The following is a 27,719-nucleotide window of genomic DNA, read 5'->3' as shown; positions in this document are numbered from 1 at the left end:
CTTCACAGATGGGAAGAAATCAAATGAAGTTAAGGATCTGAAGGACATATAGAAGATATGGACTAAGATTCTTCTGGGTTGTTTCTATCACAGGAAATCAACAGGTTCGTCCAACTTCATCAACAGAGACCAACAATACATCATGTATTGCCTTGGTACACAGAAAAAGGTGGATATCCCTTACATCATTTTCAATCACATGTGGAATGCTGTAAAGGATTCTAGAGATGAAAACAGACTGAAGAAGAAGAGAATTGTTATTCCTTTTGGGAGAATCATTACAAATCTTCTGGTTCAAACCAAGATGGTTGAACAGCTAGAGTCTGATGGAGTAATCAATGATCCTTACACAATCATTAGGAGTACTCTGAACGCTCATACTTTGAGGAAAATGGGCCTAATTCAAGCTATTGGTACTACTCCTCAAGCAAATCCAGGAGTTAGAACCAGAAGAGGTCCAGTATTAGCTGAATTTGAGGTTTTCTTCAACAATGAACAACCAAATGTTATGGTTCATTATCTTAAGATTCTCAAAGAAGATGGTTCTGTAGATGCTCATCGCGAAAATTAACAGAGTCGCCACTAACATATTTATCCTGAAAAGGAAGGGAATGCCAGCAAACCACAAAATAAAACAACGGTCTCACGACCAGAGAAAAAGGGTAAGGGAGTCGGTTACGCGAGGGGAAGGTACTAGCACCCCTCGCGCCCATCGTACTCGATGGTATCCACGCTAGTGTCTAAATCTATGGGTGTGTAACAAATCTACGCTAATCTGGACTAAAATGAATGCAAAATGTAGGGAAAAGAAAGTGTTATGCTCGCACGGGCCCTACCCCGCTGCCTACGTATCTGTTTTGCAGAATCAGAGCTACCGTAGCTCGGCTAACTAATTTCTGTTTGTTTTGTGTTTTTTAGGTGAACGAGTTACATTCACACTCCGCTGCTCGACCTTTGGAGACTTATGCTGGGAATGGAGCGGAACTAACAAGCTCTTAAGAAAAGAAAATCAAAGAGTGTGGTTTGTGTTTTAAAAGATGCATGAGGAAAAACCTAAGCTAAAGGGGAAAAGCTTGCTACCTAATGTTATCATACAAAGGGTACAAGTCTAAACTAAACTAACAACCTACGAGGAAAGGGGGAAGCACACAATAATATCACACAAACGAGCATCCGCTCGTAAAGCAAACAAACCAACGGTACTGACCGAGTGGTAGAAAAACGGTCCCGCCATAGCCAAGGGGAGCAGCTCAACCCAAGTCAACCAAGCATTAGACCTCGTGAAAATGATCGGGCCATAGACAAGAGGGCGGACCCCTCTCAGCAACCAAGCCGTCACGGATCATAAAGGAAAACGGTGCGTGCGTACACCGAGCATCAACGTCGAGCGACGCGAGCTATAGGAAAGGCGGGGGTCCGGCTACATGAACCCTTTTCCTGACATACTCGATAACAAGATCTTGTGCAGGTTCAGAAGCAAGCAACGCGTAGCGTGCGCATAATGAACGGACTCGATGAGACTAGGCGGGGGTTGATTGCTAACCCTTTCCGCATGCCTTCCATGAGGACTTAACGGAGTGCCATATAGGACTTATTACACCGTGACTCCCTGCCGCAAAGCACAAATATAAACACACCAACAAAAACAGAGCCTCTTTCGAGGGCTTGGCCAGATGCATGTCTAGGTCCTACTTCTCATGTTAAAGGATGATGCGAGAAAGCGATAAAGTACAGAAAGAAGTAAAATGAAACGGAATCAATACCAAACGGATGATGATCCATAAGCTAAAGCGAGGAGAGTGAGTAAACTAGGATCCCGTGAGCGAGCTAGCAAAAGCAACAGCAAACATGTCAGCACTCCGATTAAAATCCGCATAAGCAATCAAGAATCGGCGCGATGAAAGTAAATCACGCGCCAACGTGTGCATCGGGCACAACGAATACCATACACCTGCAAGGAAAACAGAAATCCGGACAAGCAAGTATAATGATAAAGGATGCGTGTAGAAACGCGAATCAGAGAGAGGATAAATGTCGTGTCCCGCAAATAAAGCGGAACACGAGAGCGGGCATCGACCAGAGCCTCCATGTTGCCTTGCATACTAGCACACACGTTAGAGATAACAAGACACCGCAATCGGAATTGCGTTATTGAATTATAAGCTGAACCGGAAATGGATAACGGAATAGAAAGTGAAAACATAACAAAAGCGAATAAGAAGAAACATGAGATAGTATTCAAAAGCAAATCAAATATGTACACTAAAACTACGGAAGCCAACACAAGTATTTACATGCACAACGGTACACCGAAACGGCAAAACCGGGTAAAAACAATGAAAACTAAACTCGTCAGAATTAATCTAAAATTTTATTGCAAGGTTAAAACGTGCTAAAGAAGTCAAATATGCAATCAGAATTTACAAAATCGGCCCGGAAGCACGACTTTCGAAACAGGGGCAGTAGCGAAAACGGTAAAAAAAGTCAGCCGAAACCGAAAATAATCTGTACAAACAACTCCGGAAATATTATTACGTATGAAAAACATTATTCACATGCTCAAAAACTCTTCCTAAATCAAAAGTTATGGCCAAATTGGAAAAGCTGACATACCGCGCGTGTAAGCTCGAAAACAAGCAAAACGCGATAAAAAAGTAACACAGAAAATTTCCAGCAATCAAATACCGATTAATAGCACATGGAAACAACATTTTATTACTTAGAAACAAACCACAAACAATGCCAACAAATTTTGTTACAAATGCATCAAAAATACTATGTTCTTTTATGAATGATGGAGGTGTAGTGTAGTGTAATGGTAAAGTGAATTATGCTGCATAATATACACTAAAAACCAGTCCCAAACATGCCTTGAAACCATACCCAAACTCAATACAATTCATCACATTGATTGACAAGAGATATCACATGTTCCATGGGTAGAAAGTGACAAGATGCAACAACACAACAAGCTCAATTAAAATTCTGCATAACTTGCCTTCAAAACAGCCCCGAAGCTTATCATCAATCATGTTACATGTTACAAATAGCCATGAAAAACAATCTACATTGATTCATACATTTTCAATTATTTTCATGAAGTAAAACTCAAACATTAGTACACTTAAACTCTCATGAATCAACCAAAAAAATAACCATATCTCAACAAGTTCAAATATATCCACCAAACATGTTTATGTCATACAACTTCAACATCTATGGATCAACAATCATGCATAAGAAACTTCCAATTCAAGAATAGAAGCATCACAACAATCACAAGTAACTTCACCATTTTGTTCAAGCCTTTTTTATTAACTTTCTAATGCAACAATAACAACAACTTATGACAAGCTCATCAATGGAGAAAACATTCAGCCTGTACACAATCCAAAACAAACTCTAAAACAACACCAATGTCATGCTCTTATTCCTCAATCAAGCTCAACACAATTACCACCATTAGTTGCTCAATTAACATCAAAACAAATATTCAAACCAATTTTCAGCATTGTTTAAGTCCAAGCGAATCAAAGGTATCAACCTCCATAATCAAGTATCAACTCACCAACTCAAACAATCAACACTCTTTATTAATTTTTCAGTATTGCACATTTGTAATTATCAACAAACGTAGGCACATTCTTGCTATTATCAACATACAACAACAACTCTTTAAAACCATGAATATCAACACTTTAAAACCAAAAAAAACCAGAAGATTCTCAGTATTAATATAGCTAGCATGCTTCACCATAACCATAGTGTCATCAACAAAAATCATTCAATCATTTATGCAAACACATGGAAAGCGTAATTTCAAACCATAATATCCTTCTCCAATCAATCTCATTATCTCTCATAAACTTCATAAACAAAACAAGCAAACTTCACAAAAAAAAACAATTGCTCTCATCATTTAATTTTCACGATACATCAATCATCACCGCGTATACTTTCATGATGAAAATCAACATTCAAGTCTACGTAATACTCATCCTAGCCACAAACATTATTCAATCAATTTCAGCATGCTAACACAAGAATTGAAGAAAGACTAAGCGAACGAAAAGCGACAAAATACTTGACTGGAACTGTTGCCGGAGAAGTATTTCATTCGAAGTTACGAACCTGAAAAGGAGAAAACCAACGGCAATCGCGTAGAGGTCGCGCCGGATCGGAAATGCGATCGTAAGGAGCAGCTAGCGCGTTGGTCACACGTGTTGGAGGGAGGACTGTCAGAATCCACAGAGTTTCATCACACGAAGGTTGATGGTTACGTGTGGCAGAACTGATTGGAAGAAGAAACGTGTAATTCAATTCATTTTTGCCAATTTTGTATTCTTGATGTTCTTGATAAAGTGATGAAGATTGTTGTGAATTTATGAGTCTTTGGGAGTTTTGATTCGAGAGAATTGATAGAGAATGAGAGAAAGTGTTTTTGAGAATTTTTGGGTGAATTGAACTTATGAAAGAAAAGGAGGGAAAATTGTTTATATAGTTTAAATGGTGAAAAGTCAAAAATGCCCCCGACGTATCTCTTTTTTGCTCATTTTCAGGGAAACGTGAATCGGTGCGAAATTTAGAAATAAAACGAACATCACTGTGAAGATGACCAAATTTGTGACTCGTAGCCGCGAGAATCGTCTCAATCCGACAAACGGTGAGGAAATTATGCGCGTTTGAATGACGAGAAAAATCGGTTCATCTGATGCGACTGTGCAGAATTTTGCGAGTACCGTTCAAAGAACGTGATAAAACTCAAACTTCGGCTCGAAATCTGACTTAGCACGTGTGACGAAGAATCGAAGATAACGAAATTTCCGAGTGAATGCCGCCAGAATGGACTTCATACGATAAAAATCGAAGGAGTTATGAATTTTCGAACTCGGCGCGACATACTCGAAAACACACTTTTTTTACCGAAAGAACGTGACGATCCTTAAAATTCTGGGAGTTTTCCGTGCATAATTGGCCCTCGGTCCGAACATATGAAATCTTGGTAATGATAGTACGGATCTCCAGTTAAATTTTCAAGCGAATCCGACGAGCGGATTGTGAGATATGAATTTTTTATTGTCCGAAAACCCTACATTCAGCACCGTTTTTCACTGCGAAACCTCAAGTAATTTGCAAATCTGACAACTTTCCTCAAAGAATTGGCTTCCGAGCCGAACACGAAAGTTGTAGATATCATCGAAACAGTCGAGGTTACGCGGGAACTTAGCACATATCATCTTCCAAATGGGACTTGTGAATTTTCTCGTATTTACACTGTTTAAACCATTTTTCACACCGTATCTTCTTAAACCCATGAAAACTCTTTATTATTTTTCTTCAATTTTTGAATGACGAAATAAACGTCATTATTAACTTATAGCTCAAATAAAGAGGGCAAATTTTGGGGTGCAACAGCTGCCCCTATTCAAACTTCTTGAACCTGACGAGTGAGAAACGAAAGTTTCGAACCGTTGAGGTGGAAGGAGATTGAATACCAGAATGAGCTCGAAAATTTGCGCTCTTGATCAATAGAAGATTCCATCTTGCATGAAGGAGGAATGTACCACCCCACAAGCAGGGAGAAAAAACTTCAATTGATCTGGGCATCAAGAATAAGTAAGCCTTCATCTGATATGACAATTTCAGGGAGAGGGAGACAAACTTCTTCTGATTTAAACATCAGGATGAGCGCCTGTAATGATTAGGCGAGTTGCTCTCTGGGAGGCATTTGAATTTGGATAACTTTCCTGCAGAAAAAACAGATATGATATGCTTTATGCATGATGCATGTATGAATGCATATGGAATAACGCTCCCGAGAGGGAAGGCGCTATACGCTTAGAAAATGCATTGCGAATGATGCATGATTCGGATGCTGCTTAAGGAAACAACGGAGGAGCACTGAATTGCTGAAGAAGTCCTGGAGAGAGTATAGAACTCTGCGGGGAGGACAAGATGAGTGACCACAAGTCACAACTACGAGCTGGCAAAGATGGATCAGAAATCTGCTGGAGACGATCAAATCTGGATGCGAGCTCTGGTTGGGGAATAAATCCTGCTTGAGGATATGAACATCCCAATTAACTGCTTGGGGAATACCCTGGCAACTTCACCGGTGAAGAAAATTCTCAACACTCTGGGGATGTGGAGATAAGAGCAAGTCATGGAGATAACTCTGATGGGGAGTGACCAACTTGCTTGTGCATGACGCATTCCGCTAGGGAAATCCTTGAAGGATACATGCTGAGGATGCAAGTGAAACTCTTTTGAGGAGAGAAACTCAATGGGGAATATGAATACTCCCACATAGCGATCTGCTAGGGAAATGAGAGATGCGCTGGGGATAAGGATCTTAGCATAAGAACCTTTTGTTTAGGCAACTCCACTGGGGAATAAGATGACTCTCCTGGGGAAAACAGGTCCATCTGATGGAGAGAGAAGCGCTCTACTGGGGAAAGAGAGGCATTCGGGCAAAGAACCTCAGTAAGAGCTTGCTAGGGGAATCAGACACCATTCAATCGTGATTCAACTGGGGAGAAGACATTCCACCTGGGAATGAGACTTCTGAAGCACAGAGATCGCATTGAGATGTGCTTTGCTGAGGAGATGAGAATCTTGGAACAAAGAAAACCTCATCTAGATGCACTCAGCTGGGGAATGAGAATCTCTCACTTGGCTAGATCTGCCAACGCGCTGACATGATGCACTCAAAAGGATGTACCTGTGAGATAAACAGATGAAAATGCCCCATGATATAGCATGACGTACTCAAGGGGTTTCCTCACGTGGCAGAGGATAGTGATGCTCACCCACAATAGGCAAATGCAAGAGCAAACAGATTATCAGACATCTGAGCTTGAAACTTTCCAAACAAGCAATGGATTCACGAGTTGACAAGCAAGCAGTGATTAGAACGCCAAACATGTATCGGCCAGAGTATCAAACAGGCATTAGTTCTTCAAGGGAACGCCACCAAGAAGTGGGATTAATGGGTCAAGCAAGTGTTGACTTCAAAGGAACCAAACAGGCATCGGCTTTCACAGTGTTCTGCATATTCATGTTGATTGTAAGGATGCTAATCAAGTAATGGGCCTACAGACACATTGGAGTGTATATGACAACTATCTGCAACTGTTGGAAATCCACGACACGAGGGTCGGAAACTCACGACTCGAGGGTCGGAAAAAAGATATACTCACGACTCGAGGGTCGGAAATGAGATAAACTCACGACACGAGGGTCGGAAAGGAGGTAAACACACGACGCGAGGGTCGGAAATGAGATAAACTCACGACGCGAGGGTCGGAAAGGAGATAAACTCACGACGCGAGGGTCGGAAAGGAGATAAACTCACGACGCGAGGGTCGGAAAGGAGATAAACTCACGACGCGAGGGTCGGAAAGGAGATAAACTCACGACTCGAGGGTCGGAAAGGAGATAAACTCACGACTCGAGGGTCGGAAAGGAGGTAAACTCACGACGCGAGGGTCGGAAAGGAGATAAACTCACGACTCGAGGGTCGGAAAGGAGGTAAACTCACGATGCGAGGGTCGGAAAGGAGATAAACTCACGACTCGAGGGTCGGAAAGGAGATAAACTCACGACTCGAGGGTCGGAAATGAATCAAACTCACGACTCGAGGGTCGGAAACTCACGACTCGAGGGTCGGAAAGCAAAGAACTCGCAACACGAGGGTTGGAAACTCACGACTCGAGGGTCGGAAAGCAAGGAACTCACAACACAAGGGTTGGAAACTCACGACTCGAGGGTCGGAAAGCAAAGGAATCACAACACGAGGGTTGGAAAGTCACGACTCGAGGGTCGAAAAGCAAGGGACTCACAACACGAGGGTTGGAAACTCACGACTCGAGGGTCGGAAAGCAAAGGAATCAGAACACGAGGGTTGGAAACTCACGACTCGAGGGTCGGAAAGCAAAGGAATCACAACACGAGGGTTGGAAACTCACGACTTGAGGGTCGGGAAGCAAAGAACTTCGATGTCCACGTAACAGGACTCCAGTTAAGGGATACCGATAAGCAACGGTTGCAACCTCTGGAAGAGATTTGAAAATCACACTGAAATGCGAAGATGCCACTGAAGATTGGATTTTCAGCTTCAAACCATTGAGGATGACGACCCTGATGGTTCTCAAATTCATAAGTTGTTTAGCTCACACCTGAGCTTTAAACTGAACACCTCCTGATGAGGAAAAAATGCCAATGCATAGTGTCTTGCCCCAGCCTGTAAGGACTTTGAAGAGATTAGTATCGTAAGGACCTTCTGTAAATATCAAACTGACTTGCCCCAGTATCAAGAATTTTGGCACCATGCCCCTGCCTGATCTGTATTGGAGGTAACTTCGACTGTGCTTGCGTGAATGCCCCTGATTGCTCAGTGCTTTGAGAGATTCTTCGAATCTTGACCTGATTGCCTCAGATTGGTTGAAAACTTACTCGATAGAGTAATCAAATGCTTTTGTGCCCATGAGGGTGATCAGACTTTGAAATATTGTTGCCTCTACTCAACGGAGTTCGGAAGACAACTTGTCCTTCGGGAGGATAAACGTTTCATCTGAAGTTCATGATGGAAACTTTCTTGATGTTAGGCACTTGTTCATATGCAAAGAATGTTTATTATGAGAAATATAATTCTAATGCAAAGAGTATGTTTGTCTCGAAGTTGAAAGAAACATTTTGAAAGGATGTCGTAACATCGAGTTTTGTAAAAGAAAGATGGTGTGATACCAACTCAAGCGTTTAGCGGATCTCCTAGGAGTCAGCTTACCGTATTCTCGTGTATATTCTGCTTTCGAATTAACCCTGCTTCAATTAGGACTTTTAAGGGTTGTAACGTGGCCAGGTTCACGGTTTTTAGAAAAAAAGATTTTTAGGCTCAAATTATTTGGTGCCCACCCCCTTCGTGATGTTCTCCATTCCTAAGTTCAGTTAACTTGACACGAGCATTCATCTTTCAAGAGGAGTTTGGAAATGATTGAGAAATCAATGAGGTCTTGGACATGGCAGTCACTTTACCTTTCGTTTTTGGTGTCTGATCACACGACCTTGTTCTTTGCTAAGGATTCTTATTTTGTAATACTTGCTTTGCTTTTGCTTTGCTTTTTTTTTTGTTTCCCTAACTTTTGCCTGGACAAATTCTTTTGAATTTTGATTTGGATGTCCAGCGGGATGCCCTAATTTTTGCCTAAGTCACATGTTTTCAAGTTCTTGACTTAGCGGGCTCTTTACTTTTTTTTTTCTTCTTTCTTCCTTTTTTTTTGAACAAGTCGTGTGATCCTGAATCTCGGATTTGTTGGAAGTGCATAGTGACTGTCTGAGTCATTGATTGATGAAGAATTACCATTGTGGTATCATCATATTTTGACCTCTTGATGTGAGGGGTAAACCACAGCGGTTTGATGTTGGTTTCAACCTCCTGATGGAAGGGATAAATTTGATGTCTCGACCCTCTGAGGTGAGGGATAATCATGATGTCTTAACCTCCTGAGGTGAGGGATAACCGTTGTGGATTTGATTTTCCTCAACCTTTTGAAAGATAGCCATTATTGTATCCTTAGATGTGTGTTCCTGATGAATTTTGAATGCTCGATCAGGTTAACTGAATACTACCCTGCCCCAGGGTTAAAATAAGGGTTTTTTCTGCATAGAAAAGAAACTCCTACTTCGAAGGCTCAGAGGGGTTAACGAGGGTTTCACTCCCTTATATCTCCAGTGTTTGGGAATTTGAAACAATGCCTGTACATCATCAACAGGGTTCTACTCAAAAGCATACCATTTGAGTTTTTTTTTGGTATCATGCTCATCATTCTCCCTACGGAGTTATCATGCTTTATAACAAGAGTTGAGTATCACAAAAGCATAGAAAAACATATAAGAGCAAAAGCGAATGGATTTTCTCAAGACAAACATATCCAATGCATTATGATTATAGTTCAAAAACAAACAAGTTTTACATACAAACAGTATTGCACAAAACAAGAAAGCTTAAACATGAACATGCATGATGATTTAGGAATTGCCACCGTTGAGGAGATCCCTCTCCGTATGGACTTATTGCTCCAAAAGATCCAGTGAGTCAAAGGAGAACTTCAATTCTGGCCCTCATGTGCAAATGTGATAGCCTTTGAGTCAATCAGGTCTTGTATCTTGTCTCTGAATGGCTTACAATCTCCAATCAGATAACCAAGTGTCCCCAGAGTGGAAAACACACCAAACGTCAACATATGTTCCTGTAGAACACCTTAGATTACTTCCCAGGAGAAGGTTTCGACAAAGTCATACAACAGTTGTAAATGTCCAGCTTTAGGGATTTGAGTTGTGCAAGTGGTGCACAAACTCAAGATACAATGCGTCTTGCTTATCCCTCGGTCGGGAGCCCTCAAAAACAGCGACGAGATTTTGTGAATGCTTTAGGGATTTGAGTTGCCAATGTTGCAAACTCAAGAACACGGAGTCTTGCTTAACCCTCGGTCGGGAGCCCTAAACATTGCTTCTGAAACAGAAAACACCATCATGAATGGAGGAAAATTGTATTACTATCAACGAACAACAATAACCTATGACGTTTGGCCATGAAAGTCGTTACTTGGAACACACAACGGTTGGGAAGGAAGCCTCTGACAGTACCAATTGCAAGTGGTTCTCATGAGTTATTCATTGAGGAAGAACAAACATTCTACTTGCAGCAGATGAAATGGGATTGACCAGTAGAAACCAATGTGAATAAACTCAAATATCTCTGTATCGAGCAAGTCCTGGACTCTTTGTACCGCAACACCTTGTAAGGCTTGACATTATGATCAAGTGCCCCGAAATGGAAAACACCGAGTATTGTCATCGAAATCAGGAGAGCTATCTGTGGTGAGAAACACCCAAAGCAATGAATCTCAACCAACGGAAATTCCAACAAGCAAGGAAATAACTCGGATACAAGGCACTAGGATCACATCAACTTGTTTCTTATACACTTTCCGTCTCTGTTGACAAGTAAAGGTTGCTGAAAAGGAAACTCCATGAAGAGGTGACTCGGGATGTGAAGCAGATCCTTGAAAATGAGAGGCGTCTCGGTAGAACACTCTTGATTACTATCTAGCAGAAGATTCTGGCGAAGTCAGGCGAAATTTGTAAGTGCTTTAGGGATTCGAGCAATGCAAATGGTGCAATGCTCAAGATAGACAGTGTCTTGCTTATCCCTCGTGCGGGAGCCCCAAGCAACTTCAAAGACTTGTAGATACTAACATCACGACCAGGTGCCCCAGAATAGAACTCACACCTAGTGTCATTGTCATTCAGCAGAGAATTTGCAAACATCAATACAGTACGGGGCTTAGCCAGTTACAAATAAAGCAAGCATGGAAGCAAATGAGCATAGGACGAGTCTTCAAAAAGAACCCCAATTGAGCTTTCACCTTGGATAAAATCCCCACAAAGTTGTTTCATGACTGATCTTTGAGCACACAATAGTGACAAACCAAGTCTGTGAGTCTGGAGAAAGTATCAAATCTGAATAAGAGACCCTTGATCTTGAACACCTGTTATGCATGAGATGTATGAGATGCATGATATGAATGCAATGCCATGTTCATTCGATTTCCAAGGAATTCTCGTGTTTTGATTTTTTTTTAGCAAATAAGAGATGGAAAAGCTCGACACGAGGCTTAAAGATATGATTCCTTTGAAATAGAAGGAACATGTATGCTAGTTATTTTTTGTACATCATTTTTTTTTGGAAAGTAAATATGCAATGATGCAAAGTGGTGGGAACCACAATACTGGATATATCTGGGATGTCGAGAACTCACACGGCACAAGTTCAAAGGTTCGGTATAGTTTCGGACCACCACACAAACCACAAGTCACCAACGGAACAAGTTACCATCGGAACCAGAACATATACTCACCAACACACTGGAATAGAACATAGATTACCACTCGAACAAGAACCATAGTACCCCACGAACAGGAACCAATAGTACACTCGAACAAGAACAGCGGTAACCCACGAACAAGAACAGCGGTAACCCACGAACAAGAACAGCGGTAACCCACGAACAAGAACAGCGGTCACCAACAATGTACCTGTTATATAATCATTGATTCCCGCCCCACTCACGGGTAAAATCTAGGCCAAGGTAAGGTCATGAAACGCAGTATACGGTCCGCCCGAAGGTAAGCATCATCACAGCGCGTAAGCGGGTGACGATAATACCTCCGTTTGAAACCACTACTCTGCTCGTGGTCACATAATCCATCCCGAGACGTACACCTCGAGACAAACCATGCTCCCACTCTATCCTAGGGTTCCTATGGTTCACACATAGCCTGGGTATTGGGCCTTTTACCTCTTGAAACACCCACCCAACAGACAGAGATCCAGCCAGTCCAGAATATGATGCAGAAAAGTAAAAGCGCACATAGGATGCAATGCAAACAGATAAATATGCAAAGCAGTAAAAACACCCAATGATAAACACACAAGCGCTAGGATCGACTCGCTGAGTCCGGACCAGCAACAGGTCAAGACGTCCCCAGCAGAGTCGCCAGCTGCCGCTACCGCGAAAATTAACAGAGTCGCCACTAACATATTTATCCTGAAAAGGAAGGGAATGCCAGCAAACCACAAAATAAAACAACGGTCTCACGACCAGAGAAAAAGGGTAAGGGAGTCGGTTACGCGAGGGGAAGGTACTAGCACCCCTCGCGCCCATCGTACTCGATGGTATCCACGCTAGTGTCTAAATCTATGGGTGTGTAACAAATCTACGCTAATCTGGACTAAAATGAATGCAAAATGTAGGGAAAAGAAAGTGTTATGCTCGCACGGGCCCTACCCCGCTGCCTACGTATCTGTTTTGCAGAATCAGAGCTACCGTAGCTCGGCTAACTAATTTCTGTTTGTTTTGTGTTTTTTAGGTGAACGAGTTACATTCACACTCCGCTGCTCGACCTTTGGAGACTTATGCTGGGAATGGAGCGGAACTAACAAGCTCTTAAGAAAAGAAAATCAAAGAGTGTGGTTTGTGTTTTAAAAGATGCATGAGGAAAAACCTAAGCTAAAGGGGAAAAGCTTGCTACCTAATGTTATCATACAAAGGGTACAAGTCTAAACTAAACTAACAACCTACGAGGAAAGGGGGAAGCACACAATAATATCACACAAACGAGCATCCGCTCGTAAAGCAAACAAACCAACGGTACTGACCGAGTGGTAGAAAAACGGTCCCGCCATAGCCAAGGGGAGCAGCTCAACCCAAGTCAACCAAGCATTAGACCTCGTGAAAATGATCGGGCCATAGACAAGAGGGCGGACCCCTCTCAGCAACCAAGCCGTCACGGATCATAAAGGAAAACGGTGCGTGCGTACACCGAGCATCAACGTCGAGCGACGCGAGCTATAGGAAAGGCGGGGGTCCGGCTACATGAACCCTTTTCCTGACATACTCGATAACAAGATCTTGTGCAGGTTCAGAAGCAAGCAACGCGTAGCGTGCGCATAATGAACGGACTCGATGAGACTAGGCGGGGGTTGATTGCTAACCCTTTCCGCATGCCTTCCATGAGGACTTAACGGAGTGCCATATAGGACTTATTACACCGTGACTCCCTGCCGCAAAGCACAAATATAAACACACCAACAAAAACAGAGCCTCTTTCGAGGGCTTGGCCAGATGCATGTCTAGGTCCTACTTCTCATGTTAAAGGATGATGCGAGAAAGCGATAAAGTACAGAAAGAAGTAAAATGAAACGGAATCAATACCAAACGGATGATGATCCATAAGCTAAAGCGAGGAGAGTGAGTAAACTAGGATCCCGTGAGCGAGCTAGCAAAAGCAACAGCAAACATGTCAGCACTCCGATTAAAATCCGCATAAGCAATCAAGAATCGGCGCGATGAAAGTAAATCACGCGCCAACGTGTGCATCGGGCACAACGAATACCATACACCTGCAAGGAAAACAGAAATCCGGACAAGCAAGTATAATGATAAAGGATGCGTGTAGAAACGCGAATCAGAGAGAGGATAAATGTCGTGTCCCGCAAATAAAGCGGAACACGAGAGCGGGCATCGACCAGAGCCTCCATGTTGCCTTGCATACTAGCACACACGTTAGAGATAACAAGACACCGCAATCGGAATTGCGTTATTGAATTATAAGCTGAACCGGAAATGGATAACGGAATAGAAAGTGAAAACATAACAAAAGCGAATAAGAAGAAACATGAGATAGTATTCAAAAGCAAATCAAATATGTACACTAAAACTACGGAAGCCAACACAAGTATTTACATGCACAACGGTACACCGAAACGGCAAAACCGGGTAAAAACAATGAAAACTAAACTCGTCAGAATTAATCTAAAATTTTATTGCAAGGTTAAAACGTGCTAAAGAAGTCAAATATGCAATCAGAATTTACAAAATCGGCCCGGAAGCACGACTTTCGAAACAGGGGCAGTAGCGAAAACGGTAAAAAAAGTCAGCCGAAACCGAAAATAATCTGTACAAACAACTCCGGAAATATTATTATGTATGAAAAACATTATTCACATGCTCAAAAACTCTTCCTAAATCAAAAGTTATGGCCAAATTGGAAAAGCTGACATACCGCGCGTGTAAGCTCGAAAACAAGCAAAACGCGATAAAAAAGTAACACAGAAAATTTCCAGCAATCAAATACCGATTAATAGCACATGGAAACAACATTTTATTACTTAGAAACAAACCACAAACAATGCCAACAAATTTTGTTACAAATGCATCAAAAATACTATGTTCTTTTATGAATGATGGAGGTGTAGTGTAGTGTAATGGTAAAGTGAATTATGCTGCATAATATACACTAAAAACCAGTCCCAAACATGCCTTGAAACCATACCCAAACTCAATACAATTCATCACATTGATTGACAAGAGATATCACATGTTCCATGGGTAGAAAGTGACAAGATGCAACAACACAACAAGCTCAATTAAAATTCTGCATAACTTGCCTTCAAAACAGCCCCGAAGCTTATCATCAATCATGTTACATGTTACAAATAGCCATGAAAAACAATCTACATTGATTCATACATTTTCAATTATTTTCATGAAGTAAAACTCAAACATTAGTACACTTAAACTCTCATGAATCAACCAAAAAAATAACCATATCTCAACAAGTTCAAATATATCCACCAAACATGTTTATGTCATACAACTTCAACATCTATGGATCAACAATCATGCATAAGAAACTTCCAATTCAAGAATAGAAGCATCACAACAATCACAAGTAACTTCACCATTTTGTTCAAGCCTTTTTTATTAACTTTCTAATGCAACAATAACAACAACTTATGACAAGCTCATCAATGGAGAAAACATTCAGCCTGTACACAATCCAAAACAAACTCTAAAACAACACCAATGTCATGCTCTTATTCCTCAATCAAGCTCAACACAATTACCACCATTAGTTGCTCAATTAACATCAAAACAAATATTCAAACCAATTTTCAGCATTGTTTAAGTCCAAGCGAATCAAAGGTATCAACCTCCATAATCAAGTATCAACTCACCAACTCAAACAATCAACACTCTTTATTAATTTTTCAGTATTGCACATTTGTAATTATCAACAAACGTAGGCACATTCTTGCTATTATCAACATACAACAACAACTCTTTAAAACCATGAATATCAACACTTTAAAACCAAAAAAAACCAGAAGATTCTCAGTATTAATATAGCTAGCATGCTTCACCATAACCATAGTGTCATCAACAAAAATCATTCAATCATTTATGCAAACACATGGAAAGCGTAATTTCAAACCATAATATCCTTCTCCAATCAATCTCATTATCTCTCATAAACTTCATAAACAAAACAAGCAAACTTCACAAAAAAAAACAATTGCTCTCATCATTTAATTTTCACGATACATCAATCATCACCGCGTATACTTTCATGATGAAAATCAACATTCAAGTCTACGTAATACTCATCCTAGCCACAAACATTATTCAATCAATTTCAGCATGCTAACACAAGAATTGAAGAAAGACTAAGCGAACGAAAAGCGACAAAATACTTGACTGGAACTGTTGCCGGAGAAGTATTTCATTCGAAGTTACGAACCTGAAAAGGAGAAAACCAACGGCAATCGCGTAGAGGTCGCGCCGGATCGGAAATGCGATCGTAAGGAGCAGCTAGCGCGTTGGTCACACGTGTTGGAGGGAGGACTGTCAGAATCCACAGAGTTTCATCACACGAAGGTTGATGGTTACGTGTGGCAGAACTGATTGGAAGAAGAAACGTGTAATTCAATTCATTTTTGCCAATTTTGTATTCTTGATGTTCTTGATAAAGTGATGAAGATTGTTGTGAATTTATGAGTTTTGGGAGTTTTGATTCGAGAGAATTGATAGAGAATGAGAGAAAGTGTTTTTGAGAATTTTTGGGTGAATTGAACTTATGAAAGAAAAGGAGGGAAAATTGTTTATATAGTTTAAATGGTGAAAAGTCAAAAATGCCCCCGACGTATCTCTTTTTTGCTCATTTTCAGGGAAACGTGAATCGGTGCGAAATTTAGAAATAAAACGAACATCACTGTGAAGATGACCAAATTTGTGACTCGTAGCCGCGAGAATCGTCTCAATCCGACAAACGGTGAGGAAATTATGCGCGTTTGAATGACGAGAAAAATCGGTTCATCTGATGCGACTGTGCAGAATTTTGCGAGTACCGTTCAAAGAACGTGATAAAACTCAAACTTCGGCTCGAAATCTGACTTAGCACGTGTGACGAAGAATCGAAGATAACGAAATTTCCGAGTGAATGCCGCCAGAATGGACTTCATACGATAAAAATCGAAGGAGTTATGAATTTTCGAACTCGGCGCGACATACTCGAAAACACACTTTTTTTACCGAAAGAACGTGACGATCCTTAAAATTCTGGGAGTTTTCCGTGCATAATTGGCCCTCGGTCCGAACATATGAAATCTTGGTAATGATAGTACGGATCTCCAGTTAAATTTTCAAGCGAATCCGACGAGCGGATTGTGAGATATGAATTTTTTATTGTCCGAAAACCCTACATTCAGCACCGTTTTTCACTGCGAAACCTCAAGTAATTTGCAAATCTGACAACTTTCCTCAAAGAATTGGCTTCCGAGCCGAACACGAAAGTTGTAGATATCATCGAAACAGTCGAGGTTACGCGGGAACTTAGCACATATCATCTTCCAAATGGGACTTGTGAATTTTCTCGTATTTACACTGTTTAAACCATTTTTCACACCGTATCTTCTTAAACCCATGAAAACTCTTTATTATTTTTCTTCAATTTTTGAATGACGAAATAAACGTCATTATTAACTTATAGCTCAAATAAAGAGGGCAAATTTTGGGGTGCAACACACAATCATTAGGAGTACTCTGAACGCTCATACTTTGAGGAAAATGGGCCTAATTCAAGCTATTGGTACTACTCCTCAAGCAAATCCAGGAGTTAGAACCAGAAGAGGTCCAGTATTAGCTGAATTTGAGGTTTTCTTCAACAATGAACAACCAAATGTTATGGTTCATTATCTTAAGATTCTCAAAGAAGATGGTTCTGTAGATGCTCCTATCGGGATAAGCAAGCAGAAGCTTCTGACTACTAAGGATGGAGTATCAGAAGTGTTTCCAGAAGTTGCGTCCCATCAAGAAAGAAGAACAAAGTGAAGGCTAGACCTTCCATCTATCAGTGAAGAGAATAGAAATGAAGAGAAGGCTGAGGAATAGAAGGAAAGTCAAAAGAAAGAGGATGTTGTTGAAAAGAAAAAGCAGAAGAAGGAAGATAAGAAGGAAGATAAGAAGGATGATAAGAAGGAAGAAGAGAAGAAAAAGAAAAATAAGAAAGATAAAAAGAAAGACAAGAAGAAAGATAAGAAGAAGAAAGAAGCTAAAAAGAAAGAAGAAACGCAGGTAGCAAAGGAAGTAGTTGAAAAAGAAAAGAAGAAGGAAGAAGTAGAAAAGAAGGAAGAAGCAAGGAAGAAGGAAGATTTGAAAGGAAAGCAGAAAGTGGTGTATCAGAAGAAGAGGAAGTTTGTTGGAGCTGAATCTGTGTCGCCTCACAAGAAGCAATCTTCAGGTGTGTTTATTTCTGAACCTGGTTCTGTACCTATTTTAAGTTCAAAATCAGTACCAACAGAAGTTCCCCCACTCTCTCAACCAGAAATTTAACCACAAAAAGCCCTAGCTAAATCACCTCCAACCACCAAAGTTCTTACCCCTCCTCCTTCACCCAAGAACAAAGGCATTGCGCCTATTCTTGTTTCTGATAACCCCGTTCCTGAACCTATTCTTGAAATCACACCCCTTTGTACCATCATTCCTCCTCATGCCACTATCTCAACTTCTCAACCTCCTCCTCATTCAAACTACTCCCCTGTTGCCAACCCTGTTACCAACCATGCCACCGCATCAGAATCTCCATATTCTGATTCATTAAATGAACTCTTTCGTTCTTGCAACTTTAAACCTAAACCTCGTCCTGACCCTGCTGTTGTAGTCTTTGATTCTGAGGATGAAGCAGAATATTTGCTTTATCTTGACAGAGAACCTGAACCCTACTTCATTCTCAACCCAGATTCCTCAACCACCCAATTAAAAACACCTAACCCTGAACTTTCTGTTGGTGTTAGTTTTGAATTTTTAAAGCTTAAGGTACAGGCAGGTTTAGATGCCTTGAAGGTTGCACATAATGCCAGGACGGATTATGTTGCTACTAGGAGTCTCTGGAGAGCTTTCAGAAGAGAGCTTAATTCTGGTCTTCTGAAGCTTCAGAAAGCATGTGAAGCAGAAGCTCCTAGTCCTTTTGGATTTCTAAGGGACTTTGAAGAAAACTACTTCTTTCCCATCACCAGCTGGAAATCTCTTAAAGAGAAGGAATTTGTTGATGAGCTTGAAGAAGTGCATCCTCTGGCTTTGGTTGTGTGGAAGCCTCAATACAACTTTCTGACTGGAGACTTTCAGTCTCTATTCAACTGGCTTAGGGAGAATCCCTCTGATAAAGCACCAAGTATGGTATATCCAACAGTTGAATACCCATCAGAACCGGTTGCTCCAACACCTCCAGAGAATCTGGCTGACATTTTTCTGGCTCTTGAAAATCCAGATGCTGAGATCCCTGCTCCTGTGTATGCTGAAGATGCTTTTGTGTCAGAAGCTGATGCTGAGAATCAAGATGCTGAGAATCATCCTGCTAAGAAATCTCCTGTTGAGGAAAATCATGATGATGTTCTCATGGTTGAAGCAAATGCTGAGAATCTTCCTCTTATGGACAATAGCTTTGATGCTTCTTCTGCTGGACCTTCTGCCTCTGTTGTGATAAACACTATGAAGGCTCTTCAGCAGAATCAAGCTGACCTGGCTACTCGTCTGGACAAGCATGAGGATACTCATGAAGAATCCAGATCCTTCATGAAGACTCAGAAGGAAGACACTACTGAGATTAAAACCCTTCTGGCCATGTTAGTTAATAGGCTTGGCCCGTCGTAGTCTGTCTTTGGTCTTAGTTGTTTTCTTTGTTTCTTGCATGTGTTTGACTTGCATCTGTTTCTATAATATTTTGCTCGTATCTTCTGATTAATCAATGAAATCTTTATCTTCCTCACTCTGTGTGTCGTTTTTCATATGAATCTTTATGCTTTTTGATGTTATGACAAAAAGGGGGAGAAACATGATAATTGGATTGATTTATTATATCAGTTGCTGGGATTAAGTCTCGACATTTCTAACATTATTTGCAAGTTCTATGTTTTTGATAGTTTTTGCAGGATTGAAGATATTCTGAAAAAGCTAAACATGAGAAGCAAATACATGAGGAAAAGAAATTCTATAAAGAAGCAGGTTCTGAAAGATTTGAAGCAAGCTTAGTGTTGTAAAGCTTCAAGATCAAAAGCAAGAAGAAAGCTCGGATTCTTTCAAAGAAGGCTCTGATACTTTCAACACAGCTCTAATACTTTCAAAGATGTTCTGATACATTCAAAACATGTTATGATTCAATTGATCACAAAGAGAAATTCAAAGCTCTAAAGCTGGCCTATGGAAGCGAGAAGCAGGAGCTCTGAATGTTCTGAAGTTCTATGCTAAGTGAAAGTCTCGACTGGTATCACGCTCAAGCTCTTCAAAGTCAGAAGACAAGAAGATGCTCTGCACCAAGCTGTTTGACTCTAAAAATTCAAACGTTGTATCTACAAATCTGAGTTCAGAAGCAAGTACAAGATGACAGGCTATTAAGTCTAATCTCTGACTGACAAAAGGAACGTTAGAAGCTACAAAAGGCAAAGTCAGTAAAAGCAGCAAAAGCATGGCTCGAGGTAGTTGACAAAAGTGTGAAACATTAAATGCAGCGCTGTACTATTCACGCAAAGCATTAAATGCTCCCAACGGTCATCTTCTCAAACGCCTATATATAGAAGTTATAATGAGAAGCAGTATATACAACTCTCGCGTAAAATACCAAAACGCTGTCAAATTCAAAGCTCACGAACTTCATCTTCAACCTCACAAAATCTTGTAATATTTAGTGAGTGTTAAGCTTAGAACTTAAGAGAAATATCACTGTTGTGATTATAGCTTGATAAGAAGCAATCTTACTCTTGTAAACATTAATTTTACATTGATTGTAAAAGATTCCTAGAGTGATCAGTGAGATCAGTATACTCTAGAAGACCTAGAAGTTTTCTAAGTGGTGAATTCCTAGAGTGATCAAGTTGTGATCAGCATACTCTAGAAGACTTAGAGGTTTTCTAAGTGGATAACCATTGTAATCAGTTTGATTAGTGGATTAAATCCTCAGTTGAGGTAAATCACTCTAAGGGGGTGGACTGGAGTAGTTTCGTTAACAACGAACCAGGATAAAAATAATCGTGTTCATTGTTTTTATCTTATAAGTTTTTAAAGTCACACTTATTTAAAACCCCCCTTTCTAAGTGTTTTTCTATCCTTCAAAGTTACTATAAATAATCTTAGAAAAATATGAAATAAGTGAGATCAAAATATCCTCTCGTTCCACACCTTCAGGTATCGGAGTTAGAACACGAACGTGTTCGAGGCTAATATGAAGATGACCTTAACTGTCTAGGTATGCTTAGTCGGAACCACTCGTTCGTCGCGTTTTCGGGACTCTTCGCAAAGAATTTTTAAAAAGTTTCCACAAACAAACCAGTCTGGAAATGGAGGACTAAAAGCCACACCAAAGTCAGCACTGGATAATCGGGGGAATTTGGGAGGGTACATTTTAAAAGCTGTTTCATAATGTTGTTCAGGACGAACGTATGAGGGCAATTTCAGACTCTCTAATTTTTTAGAAAATTTTTCGTTTAAGGGAAAAGCTGCCTCACCAATGATTCGACTAAGATCATCTGGCCTGTAAGCAGTTTTGAAGAATTTTTGGAACGCTTGAATTTCTTTAATATGTGTCAAAGTACCTTTTTTGAAACGCTCCTGCGTATAAGTGAAAGTCGTAGTTAGTTCTTTCAATAGAGTGGGAACATCAAAAATTTGTTGGAGGTGGTAGTCAAACCACCATGAATGAAACTCCTGAGTACGATAGAAGGAAGGTCTGAAAGAGATTCGTGTAAGAGAAGTAATTCCAATATATCTTGCACAAGTGGAGGACATTGAATGGAGGAAGAAATGGCTTTTCTTTTCATACATGGATCTGGGTTTGATTTGAACAAGACCAAATTTTATGGAAACTAGATTAGGTTGATAACTAAGAAGGCCATAGTGACTCTTCAAAGACCGCAGCCTATGGGATAACATTGTAGGAGTTAAAAATGCCTCCCAAATAGCTATTGGTTCGGCTTGTTGATCTGGTAAAGGAGTAGGTCATTCTCGAAAGAACCATTCTGGGCCTACTTTTCTCTCAACAAAAGGAGCCATCGAAGGGCTAAATTGATAACGTTTTGCAAACATCATCATGTAAGCTCGAAAGGCTTCAGGAAGTTGACCTCCTTCTTCTAGAGGGGTTAAATAAGCTAGCCTCATTCCTTCGACTGCTCTATTCTTGATAACATCATCATTTTCATCAACAAAGCCTCTCTTTGGCAAAACAAACTCAAAGGTGGCATTTAACCACAGCTGCAGCAGCCAAAAAGCTCCAGCAAAGATCAAAGAGGTACCAGCTTCGTAAGCTTTCAGGAGATCTACAGATTCACCAAGGCATTCAGAAAGATATCCAAGAATCATCTGGCTTAAATGTAGTTTCCTACCAAAATTAAGTTGACTCGCCATAGCCAGATATCTTTTCGCCACTTGTAGCGGTCTCGAATAGAAGACACATCTCGATAGCCAAAGCGCCAGAAAAGCAATGTGCTCTTCATTAGAAACATTGTCACTATATTTATTTTGATGTTTCGCAGTAAAAAGTGTATAAGTGGCTTTGCTCTCGCCAAACTTAATAGTATCAACATCCATATATTTGGGATCAAAATCTTCTCCCATTAGGCGAAGCCCAGTAATGGCAGTCACATCAAAAATCGTGGGAGTAACCATTCTGCACGGAAGGTGGAAATTTTTATGAGTTGCGTCCCAGAAATACAAAGACGCTACCAGCATAGGTTGATTATATTCAAGTCCAGACATAATATGGTTCAGGATCCTAATTCTTTCCAGAATTGAGCTTTCTTCGACTCGACTTTCTCTAACCAGGCATAATATGGTTTAGGATCCTTTGCTAGAGTAATAGACCAAAACACCTTGTTATACCCCAAAATTTTCCTGCATCTTTTTTCAAGAAAACTCCAATCTGAAAATTAAGAGTCTCATATAATCATGGATATTTATTTCAACAAATATCCTGACATATGAAATACTTAGTTTTTAGAATTTTTCTTATACAGTAATTTGGCTTGCAGTTGAATTTATTCTTACGCAAACGCCAAATACTGTTTATTACTTCACACATGCTATTTATTTATTTATAGATAAATAGTACTGACACAATTGGTACAGAGTTAAATCTTTTTGCAGGCGCAGAATCAGGAAACTCAGACTGTACTGGTAACAAGCAGTTTATTATTATCTTTTGTTTCCCACTAATTTTTGTACTATATTCCATTATTTTCAAAAATCTTTTCAAATCTCTTTTTCAAAAATAAAATCCTAACTTTATTCTCTACATCTCTCTTTTTCCCAACACTATCATACACTTTCTTTCAAATCTCACTTCCACTCAAATTCTCCTTTTGTACGGAATCACATCATTCCCCAACGTCTCTATCCTTCTTTCCACTCTATAAATACCTCTCATTTTTTCATAAAAATCTCACATCAAATTCTAATTCATCTCTCAAATTTCTACTTCATAATTCATCCTTTCTTCTTCCCCGACAAAATGGCGAAGCGGTGGGAAACATGTTTTCTTATGGTCATCACCATTGCTACGGTGATCATGTCTTTCTTCTGTCTACATAGCCCGGAACACTGTGGACCTGGGATGCTTATGCTCCCAATCATCTACATGTTACTATTTGTAGCATGGGTTATCAATCGTCATTCTTAAAATTTGCCGTATTTCTTATTTCTTAAATGTACCGTTTATTCGTCGTACTGTTCAATATAGTATGTAATATTTGTACTGTCAGTATTAAATGTTGTACTATTTGTCATAATATTGCTTAATTACTCAGATAATATTTTATGTGTTTTCTGCCAGTCAAATATTCATTTTTCTTTGCATTAAATGATTTTCAGGGTTATTATCGGTAATTTTGCTCGCGTACAGTAAATATTAGTTATTTATTATGTCTGTGTTTTTTTTAACAAGTCATGTAAATAAACTTTAATCTTTCACATAAACAAAAAAACAAAAACAAAAAAAAATTAACTTTGACTGTTGATTTTTCAATTATCTTTCAAATGCAATTGATCCCATGGTCATTGCATTCACCATTTGAAAAATATGACCAAAGACATTATAGGTCATTTTCAAAGTCAACAAAAAGACACTTTTTTCAAAAGGACACACAAGGAGCATCAAATATCATTTTGACATGAGACCAAAGGCATTGGTTAGAGGACTCTTTGAGGTTTCCAAAAAGTGCAAGAACTCCTTCATATGACAAAAATTGAGGGATTTACACCTTGTTGAAGTTGGCTAAATTTTGGGAAAATGCATGAAACCAACATTGCTCAAAAATGCATTTTTTCCAAATGGGGCCAAGTTTTCATGGTTCAAACATCATTTCCATAATATTATGGGCCTCCCACGACCAAGACTAAGCCCATACCATTTTTATTCATTTTTTGCTTAATTTTATCTTATTTTAAGATTAAATTAAAAAGAAAAATGAATGGATAATGGTTAGCTTACAATCTAAGCATGAGTCACCCAAGGAATCTCTGATTTTCTGCAGAGAATTGAAGCACAAGGCAAGAGAAGTAAAGGAGAGGAAGACTTGGTCAAATATTCAATGATTTTTAGTATTTAAAAATCAAACTTTCAACCAAGCAATCAATGCTCTTAGCTTCACTTCCAAGCAGCTCTTGGCCTATAAATGAAGTGGAATACATCAGCAACAAGACACACACGAAATTATAGCCAAGGCATAGCAAGAAAACTCATCAAATTTCTCAAAATTTCCATACACTATGTAATTTTCGAATTCCATATTCCAATCAATATCAATACAAAACAATCATTCCAATCATCTTCTAAGATCATATAAAGTAAGAATGAACCCTTAATATGGTCCCATGAGAGTCGTAACACATGCATAGTGTTCTTCATGTTCATACATAAGTAATTTTCGTTTTCATATATTTAATCAACCTCAATGTAATCTAATCATTCCAATGAGTTCATGTGGTCCCATAAGCTAGATCTGGGCCTTAACATGTAAGCTACCACGTGAGAATCATCCCATGCCATTAACAAAGGTTCATGCGTGCTAAAACTTCAACTCCATCGAATCCATAGCTACAGCTCTCAAACAGCGAAACTAACATCATATTTGGACTCAGAGCATCCTAATTAGGGGATCTGGGTCACTTGTTTTTATTCCTAACGCTTATTTTTGCAGGTTTGGGAAGCTACCAAAAATGGCGTTTTTATCGTAAAAATAGAGGAGGTTTAAAACCCCCGCTATTTGTTTGAAAAAATAAGAGAGACGGAGGTTGAAGACGACCACGCGTCCAAGCGTGGTTCGTCAGTCAAAGCTGACTCTTCCCTCCGCTCGCGTGGCTCTTGATCATTGGCTGGTCAACCAGTCTTCCCATCCACGCGTGCACTTGTGGGTCCCAGTCAGAAAGTTTGAATCTCCTTGGATTCAGCACATGTTCCCCACCATCATATCATGCTCCCTCATGATCTGAGCCCTTGGATCTTCTCAACTTTCCATCCAACGCACCTGACAAGTGTTCCACACCATGGACTCTCCAATCAACCACATCTGATTAGTATCCTTTTATTTTCTATTTTTATTTTAATTTCTTTGTTAAATTAATTAAAAATAGTTTTAAAAATCCAAAAAATACGCAAAAAATATTTTTAGACTTCTAAAATAATATTTTATTTTCTGAAATAAAAATATTTTATTTTTCTTCATAATTTCAATATTTTGCATAATTAATTGGTATATATTTATATATTTGCTTTTTAATTATTCTAACCAATCAAAAAATCATAAAAAAATTGTTCTTTATGTTAAATATTGTTTATATATTATAAACTAATTTTGTACATATTTAGCATAATTTTCTCTTTAAGTTTTAATTATTTGTATAATTATTTGTATAATTATGTATTAATTAGCTTAATCAATTTCAAATCAATTTCAAATCAATTTCAAAAATTCCAAAAAAATTAGTTTTGTTTTAAAATTAATTGACAAATATTTTGTACATATTTTGAACTTAATTTTTAGGTTTAAAATTTATTTTCATCTTTTCCCTCATTTTATTTTAATTAATCATGCATTAATCATAATTAAAATAAATCATAAAAAATCCAAAAACATGCCTTTTATTTTTCTTGCAATTTAAATTCCTAGATAAATGTATAGGATGTCAAATTCATGTAAATAGGCTAGTTTACATTTCCTGCACAATCGATGTAATAGCGTAGATTTACTTTCCGCACTTTACATTTCCGCATTTTAATTTCCAGCAAATATAAACTGCGTGTATGTTAAAGATAAAATTGAACCGTTAGATCACTAACTTCAAAGATAAAATATCTGAATACAAACACAATCACACTTGCAGCTCTTAAGGTAATCCCTTCTCATTCTTTTCAAAATCAAAGTCAAAATTCTACTGTTTCGAGTACAAAATCGAACCTTTTGTTTGTATCCGGTGAAAGGATAGATTTTTAAAGGAAATAAGGATAAAGACCTTACAACTCAGGGTAGACCTCCTAGTTTGCTTGCTCAAATCAAAACAAACAAAATTCTCATACACTGTTGTTTTTCAAAACAAAACTTTCCAAAAAGACAATATTTTGTATACATCCAAACACGGATCATTACAAAGTTAACGTTCTTTTCAAAACATCTTTTGAAAGATAAACAAGCATTTTGTATACATCCGCACAAGGATCATTACAAAATTCAATTTACAAAGGTATTTGAAACCACATATGAGCATTCTAAAGCAATTGAAAAGTGATCGAAAAACAAGTGAGCTAAGCAAACTTAAGAGCCCATGGATAACCATGGATACAAAGTGTGCTAACACCTTCCCTTTGTATAACCTACCCCCTTACCAAGAATTTCTTAAAGGTCTTTTTTCTGTTTCTTTTATAAACCTTTCCTTAATTGGATAAAATAAAAGGTCGGTGGCGACTCTGTGAATTTTCAAAAAAAATGCGAAAGCATTAAGCGATAAAAAAGAGTCAGTTCACGTATCTCTCCCGCTCAGAGGTATGGCCCGAAAAAACGGAGGTCCACAGAACTGGCGACTCTGCTGGGGAGTCACTTTCAAAAAACAAAATGTTTTCAAAAGGGGTTACCTTAAGAGAATAGGTCACTTCGATGTTCTCAATTGTTTGACTTGATTGCTCTATTTTTCAAAGGTTTGTTTGGGTATTTTGCTTGTGTGAAAGATTCTAACCCGAATCTCGAGATACCTTAAGTATATGACAATAGACCAAGGAAACTGTACGGCATGTACCGATACGGTTGATCTGGTAGTCATCGTTAGTGCGATACTTTGGTTTATACTGATGTCCCTTGAAAACGATCAAGGAGTATATTAGGCTTCCGAAATGTCATTAAACACTAATTTGTCTTAGAACCTTTTTAGTTGAACTTGACTTATGGCCTATTAAGTGGCTAGCTTTGAAATTGATCGAAGTTAGTTATCCTCGAGGAATATTTTGATCGGCCGCTCGAGCGCCGTATTGAGATGTTACTTCCAAGGATCATAGAACCCGAATACTATTCTAGGACAGGTTTTAACCAACTCAACTTCAGTGGGGAGGGTATCACCTATCAGCTCCATGCAAGCCTTTAAACCTAAGGCTATTATTTGATTTGTTTTTGTGTGCCACATGTTTGCATCATAAGCATATCATTTTCTCACAAAACACTTCAAGGATCAAAGAGTTTACCTTTGTTTTTGCAGGTAATGGCTCCCGCCACCCGAGATTACATCCGAATCAACATCTCAACGGTACCATCTGAACTAAAAGACTTAGTGTCAGAATTCCCCAGGAGTGTT

The sequence above is a fragment of the Vicia villosa genome, unplaced genomic scaffold (genome assembly GCF_029867415.1).
Source record: "Vicia villosa cultivar HV-30 ecotype Madison, WI unplaced genomic scaffold, Vvil1.0 ctg.001162F_1_1_1, whole genome shotgun sequence".
NCBI lineage: Eukaryota > Viridiplantae > Streptophyta > Magnoliopsida > Fabales > Fabaceae > Vicia > Vicia villosa.
This window is presented reverse-complemented; position numbering follows the sequence as displayed.